Source organism: Diplotaxodon limnothrissa, linkage group LG3 (genome assembly GCF_057381915.1).
Source record: "Diplotaxodon limnothrissa isolate DT_005_m linkage group LG3, D_limnothrissa_male_GT1.1, whole genome shotgun sequence".
Classification (NCBI taxonomy): Eukaryota; Metazoa; Chordata; class Actinopteri; order Cichliformes; family Cichlidae; genus Diplotaxodon; species Diplotaxodon limnothrissa.
In genome coordinates, this window is record NC_140598.1 from 68,623,265 (window position 1) to 68,637,586 (window position 14,322).

General features: G+C 57.7%; 5 non-coding genes and 4 pseudogenes across 5 annotated transcripts; all 9 read left to right on the forward strand.

The window, feature by feature from the left end:
* Positions 1 to 687: 687 nt before the first annotated feature.
* On the forward strand, positions 688 to 806 carry LOC146637300 (5S ribosomal RNA). Its single transcript, XR_014905855.1, has one exon. It is a non-coding gene; the product is annotated as a 5S ribosomal RNA (ribosomal RNA).
* A 3,027-nt stretch (positions 807 to 3,833) lies between these two features.
* LOC146637301 (5S ribosomal RNA) lies at positions 3,834 to 3,952 on the forward strand (annotated as a pseudogene).
* Positions 3,953 to 4,772: 820 nt separating this feature from the next.
* On the forward strand, positions 4,773 to 4,891 carry LOC146637302 (5S ribosomal RNA). Its single transcript, XR_014905856.1, has one exon. It is a non-coding gene; the product is annotated as a 5S ribosomal RNA (ribosomal RNA).
* Positions 4,892 to 6,264: 1,373 nt separating this feature from the next.
* LOC146637303 (5S ribosomal RNA) lies at positions 6,265 to 6,383 on the forward strand. The gene has a single exon (XR_014905528.1). It is a non-coding gene; the product is annotated as a 5S ribosomal RNA (ribosomal RNA).
* A 1,013-nt stretch (positions 6,384 to 7,396) lies between these two features.
* LOC146637304 (5S ribosomal RNA) lies at positions 7,397 to 7,515 on the forward strand. Its single transcript, XR_014905857.1, has one exon. It is a non-coding gene; the product is annotated as a 5S ribosomal RNA (ribosomal RNA).
* A 1,290-nt stretch (positions 7,516 to 8,805) lies between these two features.
* On the forward strand, positions 8,806 to 8,924 carry LOC146637305 (5S ribosomal RNA; annotated as a pseudogene).
* A 2,944-nt stretch (positions 8,925 to 11,868) lies between these two features.
* On the forward strand, positions 11,869 to 11,987 carry LOC146637306 (5S ribosomal RNA; annotated as a pseudogene).
* Positions 11,988 to 12,807: 820 nt separating this feature from the next.
* LOC146637307 (5S ribosomal RNA) lies at positions 12,808 to 12,926 on the forward strand (annotated as a pseudogene).
* A 782-nt stretch (positions 12,927 to 13,708) lies between these two features.
* Positions 13,709 to 13,827, forward strand: LOC146637308 (5S ribosomal RNA). The gene has a single exon (XR_014905858.1). It is a non-coding gene; the product is annotated as a 5S ribosomal RNA (ribosomal RNA).
* The last annotated feature ends 495 nt before the right edge of the window (positions 13,828 to 14,322 follow it).

Genomic DNA, 14,322 nt, shown 5'->3' on the forward strand with positions numbered 1-14,322 from the left:
CCTGAGGCCACTTACACCACACCAGTGCCTGTGGCTTCTGGCTGAGGCGACTTACACCACACCAGGGCCTGTGGCTGCTGGCTGAGGCCACTTACACCACACCAGGGCCTGTGGCTCTTGCTCAGGCCACTCACATCACACCAGGCCCTGCGCTTCTGGCCGAGGCCATCTTCACCAAACCAGGCCCTGTGGCTCTTGCTCAGGCCACTTACACCACACCAGGGCCTTATTTGCTATTGAGGCCACTTACACCACACCAGGGCCTGTGGCTCTGGCTTAGGTCACTTACACCACACCAGGGCCTGTGGCACTTGCTCAGGCCACTTACACCACACCAGGGCCTGTGGCTGCTGGCTGAGGCCACTTACACCACACCAGGGCCTGTGGCTCTTGCTCAGGCCACTCACATCACACCAGGCCCTGCGCTTCTGGCCGAGGCCATCTTCACCAAACCAGGCCCTGTGCTGCTTGCTGTGGCCATGTACAACACACCAGGCCCTGTGCTGGTTCCTGAGGCCATCTTCAACAATCCAGGGCCTGTGCTGTTGGATAAATGCCAAACTGAGCCTTTGGGTTAGGGTATTATGCAAACATGCAGGTATGGTTATAGGATTGTCTTCGTAACTTCAGGTACTTGCCACCTAATCACTTGAATCCATAAATTGAGACATTGTGCTGGGGCCAGCAGCTTACGGCCATACCACCCTGAGCACGCCCGACCTCGTCTGATCTCGGAAGCTAAGCAGGGCTGGGCTTGGTTAGTACTTGGATGGGAGACTGCCTGGGAATACCTGGTGCTGTAAGCCTTTCCTTTTCATGTCATTGAACCGCTTTTGATCCAGAGAAGGGGTGTATTAAAAGACCAAAAGCATCTGCCCATTAATGAGGGCACATTAACAACACTGCTTTTGGCTCTTTTCCAATGTCTTGTGCTGCTAGCTGATGCCACCTACACCACACCAGGGCCTGAGTGACCGGCTGGGGCCACTTACACCACATCAGGGCCTGTGGCTCTGGCTGAGGCCACTTACACCACACCAGGGCCTGTGGCTGCTGGCTGAGGCCAGTTACACCACACCAGAGCCTGTGGCTGCTGGCTGAAGCCACTTACACCACACCAGGGCCTTAGTTGCTATTGAGGCCACCTACACCACACCAGGGCCTGTGGTTGCTGGCTGAGGCGACTTACACCACACCAGGGCCCTTTTGCTGCTGGCTGAGGCCACTTACACCACACCAGTGCCTGTGGCTTCTGGCTGAGGCGACTTACACCACACCAGGGCCTGTGGCACTTGCTCAGGCCACTTACACCACACCAGGGCCTGTGGCTCTTGCTCAGGCCACTTACACCACACCAGGGCCTGTGGCACTGGCTGAGGCCACTTAGACCACACCAGGGCCTGTGGCTGCTGGCTGAGGCCACTTACAACACACCAGGGCCTGTGGCTGCTGGCTGAGGCCACTTACACCAAACCAGGGCCTGTGGCTGCTGGCTGAGGCCACTTACACCACACCAGGGCCTGTGGCTGCTGGCTGAGGCGACTTACACCACACCAGGGCCTGAGTGACCGGCTGGGGCCACTTACACCACATCAGGGCCTGTGGCTCTGGCTGAGGCCACTTACACCACACCAGGGCCTGTGGCTGCTGGCTGAGGCCAGTTACACCACACCAGAGCCTGTGGCTGCTGGCTGAAGCCACTTACCCCACACCAGGGCCTTAGTTGCTATTGAGGCCACTTACACCACACCAGGGCCTGTGGCTGCTGGCTGAGGCCACCTACACCACACCAGGGCCTGTGGCTGCTGGCTGAGGCGACTTACACCACACCAGGGCCTTAGTTGCTATTGAGGCCAATTACACCACACCAGGGTCTGTGGCTCTTGCTCAGGCCACTTACACCACACCAGGGCCTGTGGCACTGGCTGAGGCCACTTACACCACACCAGGGCCTGTGGCTGCTGGCTGAGACCACTTACACCACACCAGGGCCTGTGGCTGCTGGCTGAGACCACTTACACCACACCAGGGCCTGTGGCTCTTGCTCAGGCCACTTACACCACACCAGGGCCTGTGGCTCTTGCTCAGGCCACTTACACCACACCAGGGCCTGTGGCTCTTGCTCAGGCCACTTACACCACACCAGGGCCCTTTTGCTGCTGGCTGAGGCGACTTACACCACACCAGGGCCTGTGGCTGCTGGCTGAGGCCACTTACACCACACCAGGGCCTGTGGCTGCTGGCTGAGGCCACCTACACCACACCAGGGCCTGTGGCTGCTGGCTGAGACCACTTACACCACACCAGGGCCTTAGTTGCTATTGAGGCCAATTACACCACACCAGGGTCTGTGGCTCTTGCTCAGGCCACTTACACCACACCAGGGCCTGTGGCACTGGCTGAGGCCACTTACACCACACCAGGGCCTGTGGCTGCTGGCTGAGGCCACCTACACCACACCAGGGCCTGTGGCTGCTGGCTGAGGCCACTTACACCACACCAGGGCCTTAGTTGCTATTGAGGCCAATTACACCACACCAGGGTCTGTGGCTCTTGCTCAGGCCACTTACACCACACCAGGGCCTGTGGCACTGGCTGAGGCCACTTACACCACACCAGGGCCTGTGGCTGCTGGCTGAGGCCACTTACACCACACAAGGGCCTGTGGCTGCTGGCTGAGGCCACCTACACCACACCAGGGCCTGTGGCTGCTGGCTGAGGCCACTTACAACACACCAGGGCCTGTGGCTGCTGGCTGAGGCCACCTACACCACACCAGGGCCTTAGTTGCTATTGAGGCCAATTACACCACACCAGGGTCTATGGCTCTTGCTCAGGCCACTTACACCACACCAGGGCCTGTGGCACTGGCTGAGGCCACTTACACCACACCAGGGCCTGTGGCTGCTGGCTGAGGCCACTTACACCACACAAGGGCCTGTGGCTGCTGGCTGAGGCCACCTACACCACACCAGGGCCTGTGGCTGCTGGCTGAGACCACTTACACCACACCAGGGCCTGTGGCTCTTGCTCAGGCCACTTACACCACACCAGGGCCTGTGGCTCTTGCTCAGGCCACTTACACCACACCAGGGCCTGTGGCTCTTGCTCAGGCCACTTACACCACACCAGTGCCTGTGGCTTCTGGCTGAGGCGACTTACACCACACCAGGGCCTGTGGCTGCTGGCTGAGGCCACTTACACCACACCAGGGCCTGTGGCTCTTGCTCAGGCCACTCACATCACACCAGGCCCTGCGCTTCTGGCCGAGGCCATCTTCACCAAACCAGGCCCTGTGCTGCTTGCTGTGGCCATGTACAACACACCAGGCCCTGTGCTGGTTCCTGAGGCCATCTTCAACAATCCAGGGCCTGAGTGACCGGCTGGGGCCACTTACACCACATCAGGGCCTGTGGCTCTGGCTGAGGCCACTTACACCACACCAGGGCCTGTGGCTGCTGGCTGAGGCCAGTTACACCACACCAGGGCCTTAGTTGCTATTGAGGCCAATTACACCACACCAGGGTCTGTGGCTCTTGCTCAGGCCACTCACATCACACCAGGCCCTGCGCTTCTGGCCGAGGCCATCTTCACCAAACCTGGCCCTCTGCTGCTAGCTGTGGCCATGTACAACACACCAGGCCCTGTGCTGGTTCCTGAGGCCATCTTCAACAATCCAGGGCCTGTGCTGTTGGATAAATGCCAAACTAAGCCTTTGGGTTAGGGTATTATGCAAACATGCAGGTATGGTTATAGGATTGTCTTCGTAACTTCAGGTACTTGCCACCTAATCACTTGAATCCATAAATTGAGACATTGTGCTGGGGCCAGCAGCTTACGGCCATACCACCCTGAGCACGCCCGACCTCGTCTGATCTCGGAAGCTAAGCAGGGCTGGGCTTGGTTAGTACTCGGATGGGAGACTGCCTTGGAATACCTGGTGCTGTAAGCCTTTCATTTTCATGTCATTGAACCGCTTTTGATCCAGAGAAGGGGTGTATTAAAAGACCAAAAGCAGCTGCCCATTAATGAGGGCACATTAACGACATTGCTTTTGGCTCTTTTCCAATGTCTTGTGCTGCTAGCTGATGCCACCTACACCACACCAGGGCCTGAGTGACCGGCTGGGGCCACTTACACCACATCAGGGCCTGTGGCTCTGGCTGAGGCCACTTACACCACACCAGGGCCTGTGGCTGCTGGCTGAGGCCACCTACACCACACCAGGGCCTTAGTTGCTATTGAGGCCAATTACACCACACCAGGGTCTGTGGCTCTTGCTCAGGCCACTTACACCACACCAGGGCCTGTGGCACTGGCTGAGGCCACTTACACCACACCAGGGCCTGTGGCTGCTGGCTGAGGCCACTTACACCACACAAGGGCCTGTGGCTGCTGGCTGAGGCCACCTACACCACACCAGGGCCTGTGGCTGCTGGCTGAGGCCACTTACAACACACCAGGGCCTGTGGCTCTTGCTCAGGCCACTCATATCACACCAGGCCCTGTGCTTCTGGCCGAGGCCATCTTCACCAAACCAGGCCCTGTGCTGCTTGCTGTGGCCATGTACAACACACCAGGCCCTGTGCTGGTTCCTGAGGCCATCTTCAACAATCCAGGGCCTGTGCTGTTGGATAAATGCCAAACTGAGCCTTTGGGTTAGGGTATTATGCAAACATGTAGGTATGGTTATAGGATTGTCTTCGTAACTTCAGGTACTTGCCACCTAATCACTTGAATCCATAAATTGAGACATTGTGCTGGGGCCAGCAGCTTACGGCCATACCACCCTGAGCACGCCCGACCTCGTCTGATCTCGGAAGCTAAGCAGGGCTGGGCTTGGTTAGTACTTGGATGGGAGACTGCCTGGGAATACCTGGTGCTGTAAGCCTTTCCTTTTCATGTCATTGAACCGCTTTTGATCCAGAGAAGGGGTGTATTAAAAGACCAAAAGCATCTGCCCATTAATGAGGGCACATTAACAACACTGCTTTTGGCTCTTTTCCAATGTCTTGTGCTGCTAGCTGATGCCACCTACACCACACCAGGGCCTGAGTGACCGGCTGGGGCCACTTACACCACATCAGGGCCTGTGGCTCTGGCTGAGGCCACTTACACCACACCAGGGCCTGTGGCTGCTGGCTGAGGCCAGTTACACCACACCAGAGCCTGTGGCTGCTGGCTGAAGCCACTTACACCACACCAGGGCCTTAGTTGCTATTGAGGCCACTTACACCACACCAGGGCCTGTGGCTGCTGGCTGAGGCCACCTACACCACACCAGGGCCTGTGGCTGCTGGCTGAGGCGACTTACACCACACCAGGGCCCTTTTGCTGCTGGCTGAGGCCACTTACACCACACCAGTGTCTGTGGCTTCTGGCTGAGGCGACTTACACCACACCAGGGCCTGTGGCTGCTGGCTGAGGCCACTTACACCACACCAGGGCCTGTGGCTCTTGCTCAGGCCACTCACATCACACCAGGCCCTGCGCTTCTGGCTGAGGCCATCTTCACCAAACCAGGCCCTGTGGCTCTTGCTCAGGCCACTTACACCACACCAGGGCCTTATTTGCTATTGAGGCCACTTACACCACACCAGGGCCTGTGGCTCTGGCTTGGGCCACTTACACCACACCAGGGCCTGTGGCACTTGCTCAGGCCACTTACACCACACCAGGGCCTGTGGCTCTTGCTCAGGCCACTTACACCACACCAGGGCCTGTGGCACTGGCTGAGGCCACTTAGACCACACCAGGGCCTGTGGCTGCTGGCTGAGGCCACTTACAACACACCAGGGCCTGTGGCTGCTGGCTGAGGCCACTTACACCAAACCAGGGCCTGTGGCTCTTGCTCAGGCCACTTACACCACACCAGGGCCTGTGGCTGCTGGCTGAGGCCACCTACACCACACCAGGGCCTGTGGCTGCTGGCTGAGGCCACTTACACCACACCAGGGCCTGTGGCTCTTGCTCAGGCCACTCACATCACACCAGGCCCTGTGCTTCTGGCCGAGGCCATCTTCACCAAACCAGGCCCTGTGCTGCTTGCTGTGGCCATGTACAACACACCAGGCCCTGTGCTGGTTCCTGAGGCCATCTTCAACAATCCAGGGCCTGTGCTGTTGGATAAATGCCAAACTGAGCCTTTGGGTTAGGGTATTATGCAAACATGCAGGTATGGTTATAGGATTGTCTTCCTAACTTCAGGTACTTGCCACCTAATCACTTGAATCCATAAATTGAGACATTGTGCTGGGGCCAGCAGCTTACGGCCATACCACCCTGAGCACGCCCGACCTCGTCTGATCTCGGAAGCTAAGCAGGGCTGGGCTTGGTTAGTACTTGGATGGGAGACTACCTGGGAATACCTGGTGCTGTAAGCCTTTCATTTTCATGTCATTGAACCGCTTTTGATCCAGAGAAGGGGTGTATTAAAAGACCAAAAGCAGCTCCCCATTAATGAGGGCACATTAACGACATTGCTTTTGGCTGTTTTCCAATGTCTTGTGCTGCTAGCTGATGCCACCTACACCACACCAGGGCCTGAGTGACCGGCTGGGGCCACTTACACCACATCAGGGCCTGTGGCTCTGGCTGAGGCCACTTACACCACACCAGGGCCTGTGGCTGCTGGCTGAGGCCACCTACACCACACCAGGGCATTAGTTGCTATTGAGGCCAATTACACCACACCAGGGTCTGTGGCTCTTGCTCAGGCCACTTACACCACACCAGGGCCTGTGGCACTGGCTGAGGCCACTTACACCACACCAGGGCCTGTGGCTCTTGCTCAGGCCACTTACACCACACCAGGGCCTGTGGCTCTTGCTCAGGCCACTTACACCACACCAGGGCCTGTGGCACTGGCTGAGGCCACTTACACCACACCAGGGCCTGTGGCTCTTGCTCAGGCCACTTACACCACACCAGGGCCTGTGGCTCTTGCTCAGGCCACTTACACCACACCAGGGCCTGTGGCTCTTGCTCAGGCCACTTACACCAAACCAGGGCCTGTGGCTCTTGCTCAGGCCACTTACACCACACCAGGGCCTGTGGCTGCTGGCTGAGGCCACTTACACCACACCAGGGCCTGTGGCTCTTGCTCAGGCCACTCACATCACACCAGGCCCTGTGCTTCTGGCCGAGGCCATCTTCACCAAACCAGGCCCTGTGCTGCTTGCTGTGGCCATGTACAACACACCAGGCCCTGTGCTGGTTCCTGAGGCCATCTTCAACAATCCAGGGCCTGTGCTGTTGGATAAATGCCAAACTGAGCCTTTGGGTTAGGGTATTATGCAAACATGCAGGTATGGTTATAGGATTGTCTTCGTAACTTCAGGTACTTGCCACCTAATCACTTGAATCCATAAATTGAGACATTGTGCTGGGGCCAGCAGCTTACGGCCATACCACCCTGAGCACGCCCGACCTCGTCTGATCTCGGAAGCTAAGCAGGGCTGGGCTTGGTTAGTACTTGGATGGGAGACTGCCTGGGAATACCTGGTGCTGTAAGCCTTTCATTTTCATGTCATTGAACCGCTTTTGATCCAGAGAAGGGGTGTATTAAAAGACCAAAAGCAGCTGCCCATTAATGAGGGCACATTAACGACACTGCTTTTGGCTCTTTTCCAATGTCTTGTGCTGCTAGCTGATGCCACCTACACCACACCAGGGCCTGAGTGACCGGCTGGGGCCACTTACACCACATCAGGGCCTGTGGCTCTGGCTGAGGCCACTTACACCACACCAGGGCCTGTGGCTGCTGGCTGAGGCCACCTACACCACACCAGGGCCTGTGGCTGCTGGCTGAGGCCACCTACACCACACCAGGGCCTTAGTTGCTATTGAGGCCAATTACACCACACCAGGGTCTGTGGCTCTTGCTCAGGCCACTTACACCACACCAGGGCCTGTGGCACTGGCTGAGGCCACTTACACCACACCAGGGCCTGTGGCTGCTGGCTGAGGCCACCTACACCACACCAGGGCCTGTGGCTGCTGGCTGAGGCCACTTACACCACACAAGGGCCTGTGGCTGCTGGCTGAGGCCACCTACACCACACCAGGGCCTGTGGCTGCTGGCTGAGGCCACTTACACCACACCAGGGCCTGTGGCTCTTGCTCAGGCCACTCACATCACACCAGGCCCTGCGCTTCTGGCCGAGGCCATCTTCACCAAACCAGGCCCTGTGGCTCTTGCTCAGGCCACTTACACCACACCAGGGCCTTATTTGCTATTGAGGCCAATTACACCACACCAGGGTCTGTGGCTCTTGCTCAGGCCACTTACACCACACCAGGGCCTGTGGCACTGGCTGAGGCCACCTACACCACACCAGGGCCTGTGGCTGCTGGCTGAGACCACTTACACCACACCAGGGCCTGTGGCTCTTGCTCAGGCCACTTACACCACACCAGGGCCTGTGGCTCTTGCTCAGGCCACTTACACCACACCAGGGCCTGTGGCTCTTGCTCAGGCCACTTACACCACACCAGGGCCTGTGGCTCTTGCTCAGGCCACTCATATCACGCCAGGCCCTGTGCTTCTGGCCGAGGCCATCTTCACCAAACCAGGCCCTGTGCTGCTTGCTGTGGCCATGTACAACACACCAGGCCCTGTGCTGGTTCCTGAGGCCATCTTCAACAATCCAGGGCCTGTGCTGTTGGATAAATGCCAAACTGAGCCTTTGGGTTAGGGTATTATGCAAACATGCAGGTATGGTTATAGGATTGTCTTCGTAACTTCAGGTACTTGCCACCTAATCACTTGAATCCATAAATTGAGACATTGTGCTGGGGCCAGCAGCTTACGGCCATACCACCCTGAGCACGCCCGACCTCGTCTGATCTCGGAAGCTAAGCAGGGCTGGGCTTGGTTAGTACTTGGATGGGAGACTGCCTGGGAATACCTGGTTCTGTAAGCCTTTCATTTTCATGTCATTGAACCGCTTTTGATCCAGAGAAGGGGTGTATTAAAAGACCAAAAGCAGCTGCCCATTAATGAGGGCACATTAACGACATTGCTTTTGGCTCTTTTCCAATGTCTTGTGCTGCTAGCTGATGCAACCTACACCACACAAGGGCCTGAGTGACCGGCTGGGGCCACTTACACCACATCAGGGCCTGTGGCTCTGGCTGAGGCCACTTACACCACACCAGGGCCTGTGGCTGCTGGCTGAGGCCAGTTACACCACACCAGAGCCTGTGGCTGCTGGCTGAAGCCACTTACCCCACACCAGGGCCTTAGTTGCTATTGAGGCCACTTACACCACACCAGGGCCTGTGGCTGCTGGCTGAGGCCACCTACACCACACCAGGGCCTGTGGCTGCTGGCTGAGGCGACTTACACCACACCAGGGCCTTAGTTGCTATTGAGGCCAATTACACCACACCAGGGTCTGTGGCTCTTGCTCAGGCCACTTACACCACACCAGGGCCTGTGGCACTGGCTGAGGCCACTTACACCACACCAGGGCCTGTGGCTGCTGGCTGAGACCACTTACACCACACCAGGGCCTGTGGCTGCTGGCTGAGACCACTTACACCACACCAGGGCCTGTGGCTCTTGCTCAGGCCACTTACACCACACCAGGGCCTGTGGCTCTTGCTCAGGCCACTTACACCACACCAGGGCCTGTGGCTCTTGCTCAGGCCACTTACACCACACCAGGGCCCTTTTGCTGCTGGCTGAGGCCACTTACACCACACCAGTGCCTGTGGCTTCTGGCTGAGGCCACTTACACCACACCAGTGCCTGTGGCTTCTGGCTGAGGCGACTTACACCACACCAGGGCCTGTGGCTGCTGGCTGAGGCCACTTACACCACACCAGGGCCTGTGGCTGCTGGCTGAGGCCACCTACACCACACCAGGGCCTGTGGCTGCTGGCTGAGACCACTTACACCACACCAGGGCCTTAGTTGCTATTGAGGCCAATTACACCACACCAGGGTCTGTGGCTCTTGCTCAGGCCACTTACACCACACCAGGGCCTGTGGCACTGGCTGAGGCCACTTACACCACACCAGGGCCTGTGGCTGCTGGCTGAGGCCACCTACACCACACCAGGGCCTGTGGCTGCTGGCTGAGGCCACTTACACCACACCAGGGCCTTAGTTGCTATTGAGGCCAATTACACCACACCAGGGTCTGTGGCTCTTGCTCAGGCCACTTACACCACACCAGGGCCTGTGGCACTGGCTGAGGCGACTTACACCACACCAGGGCCTGTGGCTGCTGGCTGAGGCCACCTACACCACACCAGGGCCTGTGGCTGCTGACTGAGGCGACTTACACCACACCAGGGCCCTTTTGCTGCTGGCTGAGGCCACTTACACCACACCAGTGCCTGTGGCTTCTGGCTGAGGCGACTTACACCACACCAGGGCCTGTGGCTGCTGGCTGAGGCCACTTACACCACACCAGGGCCTGTGGCTCTTGCTCAGGCCACTCACATCACACCAGGCCCTGCGCTTCTGGCCGAGGCCATCTTCACCAAACCAGGCCCTGTGGCTCTTGCTCAGGCCACTTACACCACACCAGGGCCTTATTTGCTATTGAGGCCAATTACACCACACCAGGACCTGTGGCTCTTGCTCAGGCCACTTACACCACACCAGGGCCTTAGTTGCTATTGAGGCCAATTACACCACACCAGGGTCTGTGGCTCTTGCTCAGGCCACTTACACCACACCAGGGCCTGTGGCACTGGCTGAGGCCACTTACACCACACCAGGGCCTGTGGCTGCTGGCTGAGGCCACTTACAACACACCAGGGCCTGTGGCTGCTGGCTGAGGCCACCTACACCACACCAGGGCCTTAGTTGCTATTGAGGCCAATTACACCACACCAGGGTCTGTGGCTCTTGCTCAGGCCACTTACACCACACCAGGGCCTGTGGCACTGGCTGAGGCCACTTACACCACACCAGGGCCTGTGGCTGCTGGCTGAGGCCACTTACACCACACAAGGGCCTGTGGCTGCTGGCTGAGGCCACCTACACCACACCAGGGCCTGTGGCTGCTGGCTGAGACCACTTACACCACACCAGGGCCTGTGGCTCTTGCTCAGGCCACTTACACCACACCAGGGCCTGTGGCTCTTGCTCAGGCCACTTACACCACACCAGGGCCTGTGGCTCTTGCTCAGGCCACTTACACCACACCAGTGCCTGTGGCTTCTGGCTGAGGCGACTTACACCACACCAGGGCCTGTGGCTGCTGGCTGAGGCCACTTACACCACACCAGGGCCTGTGGCTCTTGCTCAGGCCACTCACATCACACCAGGCCCTGCGCTTCTGGCCGAGGCCATCTTCACCAAACCAGGCCCTGTGCTGCTTGCTGTGGCCATGTACAACACACCAGGCCCTGTGCTGGTTCCTGAGGCCATCTTCAACAATCCAGGGCCTGAGTGACCGGCTGGGGCCACTTACACCACATCAGGGCCTGTGGCTCTGGCTGAGGCCACTTACACCACACCAGGGCCTGTGGCTGCTGGCTGAGGCCAGTTACACCACACCAGGGCCTTAGTTGCTATTGAGGCCAATTACACCACACCAGGGTCTGTGGCTCTTGCTCAGGCCACTCACATCACACCAGGCCCTGCGCTTCTGGCCGAGGCCATCTTCACCAAACCTGGCCCTCTGCTGCTAGCTGTGGCCATGTACAACACACCAGGCCCTGTGCTGGTTCCTGAGGCCATCTTCAACAATCCAGGGCCTGTGCTGTTGGATAAATGCCAAACTAAGCCTTTGGGTTAGGGTATTATGCAAACATGCAGGTATGGTTATAGGATTGTCTTCGTAACTTCAGGTACTTGCCACCTAATCACTTGAATCCATAAATTGAGACATTGTGCTGGGGCCAGCAGCTTACGGCCATACCACCCTGAGCACGCCCGACCTCGTCTGATCTCGGAAGCTAAGCAGGGCTGGGCTTGGTTAGTACTCGGATGGGAGACTGCCTTGGAATACCTGGTGCTGTAAGCCTTTCATTTTCATGTCATTGAACCGCTTTTGATCCAGAGAAGGGGTGTATTAAAAGACCAAAAGCAGCTGCCCATTAATGAGGGCACATTAACGACATTGCTTTTGGCTCTTTTCCAATGTCTTGTGCTGCTAGCTGATGCCACCTACACCACACCAGGGCCTGAGTGACCGGCTGGGGCCACTTACACCACATCAGGGCCTGTGGCTCTGGCTGAGGCCACTTACACCACACCAGGGCCTGTGGCTGCTGGCTGAGGCCACCTACACCACACCAGGGCCTTAGTTGCTATTGAGGCCAATTACACCACACCAGGGTCTGTGGCTCTTGCTCAGGCCACTTACACCACACCAGGGCCTGTGGCACTGGCTGAGGCCACTTACACCACACCAGGGCCTGTGGCTGCTGGCTGAGGCCACTTACACCACACAAGGGCCTGTGGCTGCTGGCTGAGGCCACCTACACCACACCAGGGCCTGTGGCTGCTGGCTGAGGCCACTTACAACACACCAGGGCCTGTGGCTCTTGCTCAGGCCACTCATATCACACCAGGCCCTGTGCTTCTGGCCGAGGCCATCTTCACCAAACCAGGCCCTGTGCTGCTTGCTGTGGCCATGTACAACACACCAGGCCCTGTGCTGGTTCCTGAGGCCATCTTCAACAATCCAGGGCCTGTGCTGTTGGATAAATGCCAAACTGAGCCTTTGGGTTAGGGTATTATGCAAACATGTAGGTATGGTTATAGGATTGTCTTCGTAACTTCAGGTACTTGCCACCTAATCACTTGAATCCATAAATTGAGACATTGTGCTGGGGCCAGCAGCTTACGGCCATACCACCCTGAGCACGCCCGACCTTGTCTGATCTCGGAAGCTAAGCAGGGCTGGGCTTGTTTAGTACTTGGATGGGAGACTGCCTGGGAATACCTGGTGCTGTAAGCCTTTCCTTTTCATGTCATTGAACCGCTTTTGATCCAGAGAAGGGGTGTATTAAAAGACCAAAAGCATCTGCCCATTAATGAGGGCACATTAACAACACTGCTTTTGGCTCTTTTCCAATGTCTTGTGCTGCTAGCTGATGCCACCTACACCACACCAGGGCCTGAGTGACCGGCTGGGGCCACTTACACCACATCAGGGCCTGTGGCTCTGGCTGAGGCCACTTACACCACACCAGGGCCTGTGGCTGCTGGCTGAGGCCACTTACACCACACCAGGGCCTGTGGCTGCTGGCTGAGGCCACCTACACCACACCAGGGCATTAGTTGCTATTGAGGCCAATTACACCACACCAGGGTCTGTGGCTCTTGCTCAGGCCACTTACACCACACCAGGGCCTGTGGCACTGGCTGAGGCCACTTACACCACACCAGGGCCTGTGGCTGCTGGTTGAGGCCACTTACAACACACCAGGGCCTGTGGCTGCTGGCTGAGGCCACTTACACCAAACCAGGGCCTGTGGCTGCTTGCTGAGGCCATCTTCACCAAACCAGGCCCTGTGCTGCTTGCTGTGGCCATGTAAAACACACCAGGTCCTGTGCTGGTTCTTGAGGCCATCTTCAACAATCCAGGGCCTGTGCTGTTGGATAAATGCCAAACTGAGCCTTTGGGTTAGGGTATTATGCAAACATGCAGGTATGGTTATAGGATTGTCTTCGTAACTTCAGGTACTTGCCACCTAATCACTTGAATCCATAAATTGAGACATTGTGCTGGGGCCAGCAGCTTACGGCCATACCACCCTGAGCACGCCCGACCTCGTCTGATCTCGGAAGCTAAGCAGGGCTGGGCTTGGTTAGTACTTGGATGGGAGACTGCCTGGGAATACCTGGTGCTGTAAGCCTTTCATTTTCATGTCATTGAACCGCTTTTGATCCAGAGAAGGGGTGTATTAAAAGACCAAAAGCAGCTCCCCATTAATGAGGGCACATTAACGACATTGCTTTTGGCTGTTTTCCAATGTCTTGTGCTGCTAGCTGATGCCACCTACACCACACCAGGGCCTGAGTGACCGGCTGGGGCCACTTACACCACATCAGGGCCTGTGGCTGCTGGCTGAGGCCACTTACACCACACCAGGGCCTGTGGCTGCTGGCTGAGGCCACCTACACCACACCAGGGCCTTAGTTGCTATTGAGGCCAATTACACCACACCAGGGTCTGTGGCTCTTGCTCAGGCCACTCATATCACACCAGGCCCTGTGCTTCTGGCCGAGGCCATCTTCACCAAACCAGGCCCTGTGCTGCTTGCTGTGGCCATGTACAATACACCAGGCCCTGTGCTGGTTCCTGAGGCCATCTTCAACAATCCAGGGCCTGTGCTGTTGGATAAATGCCA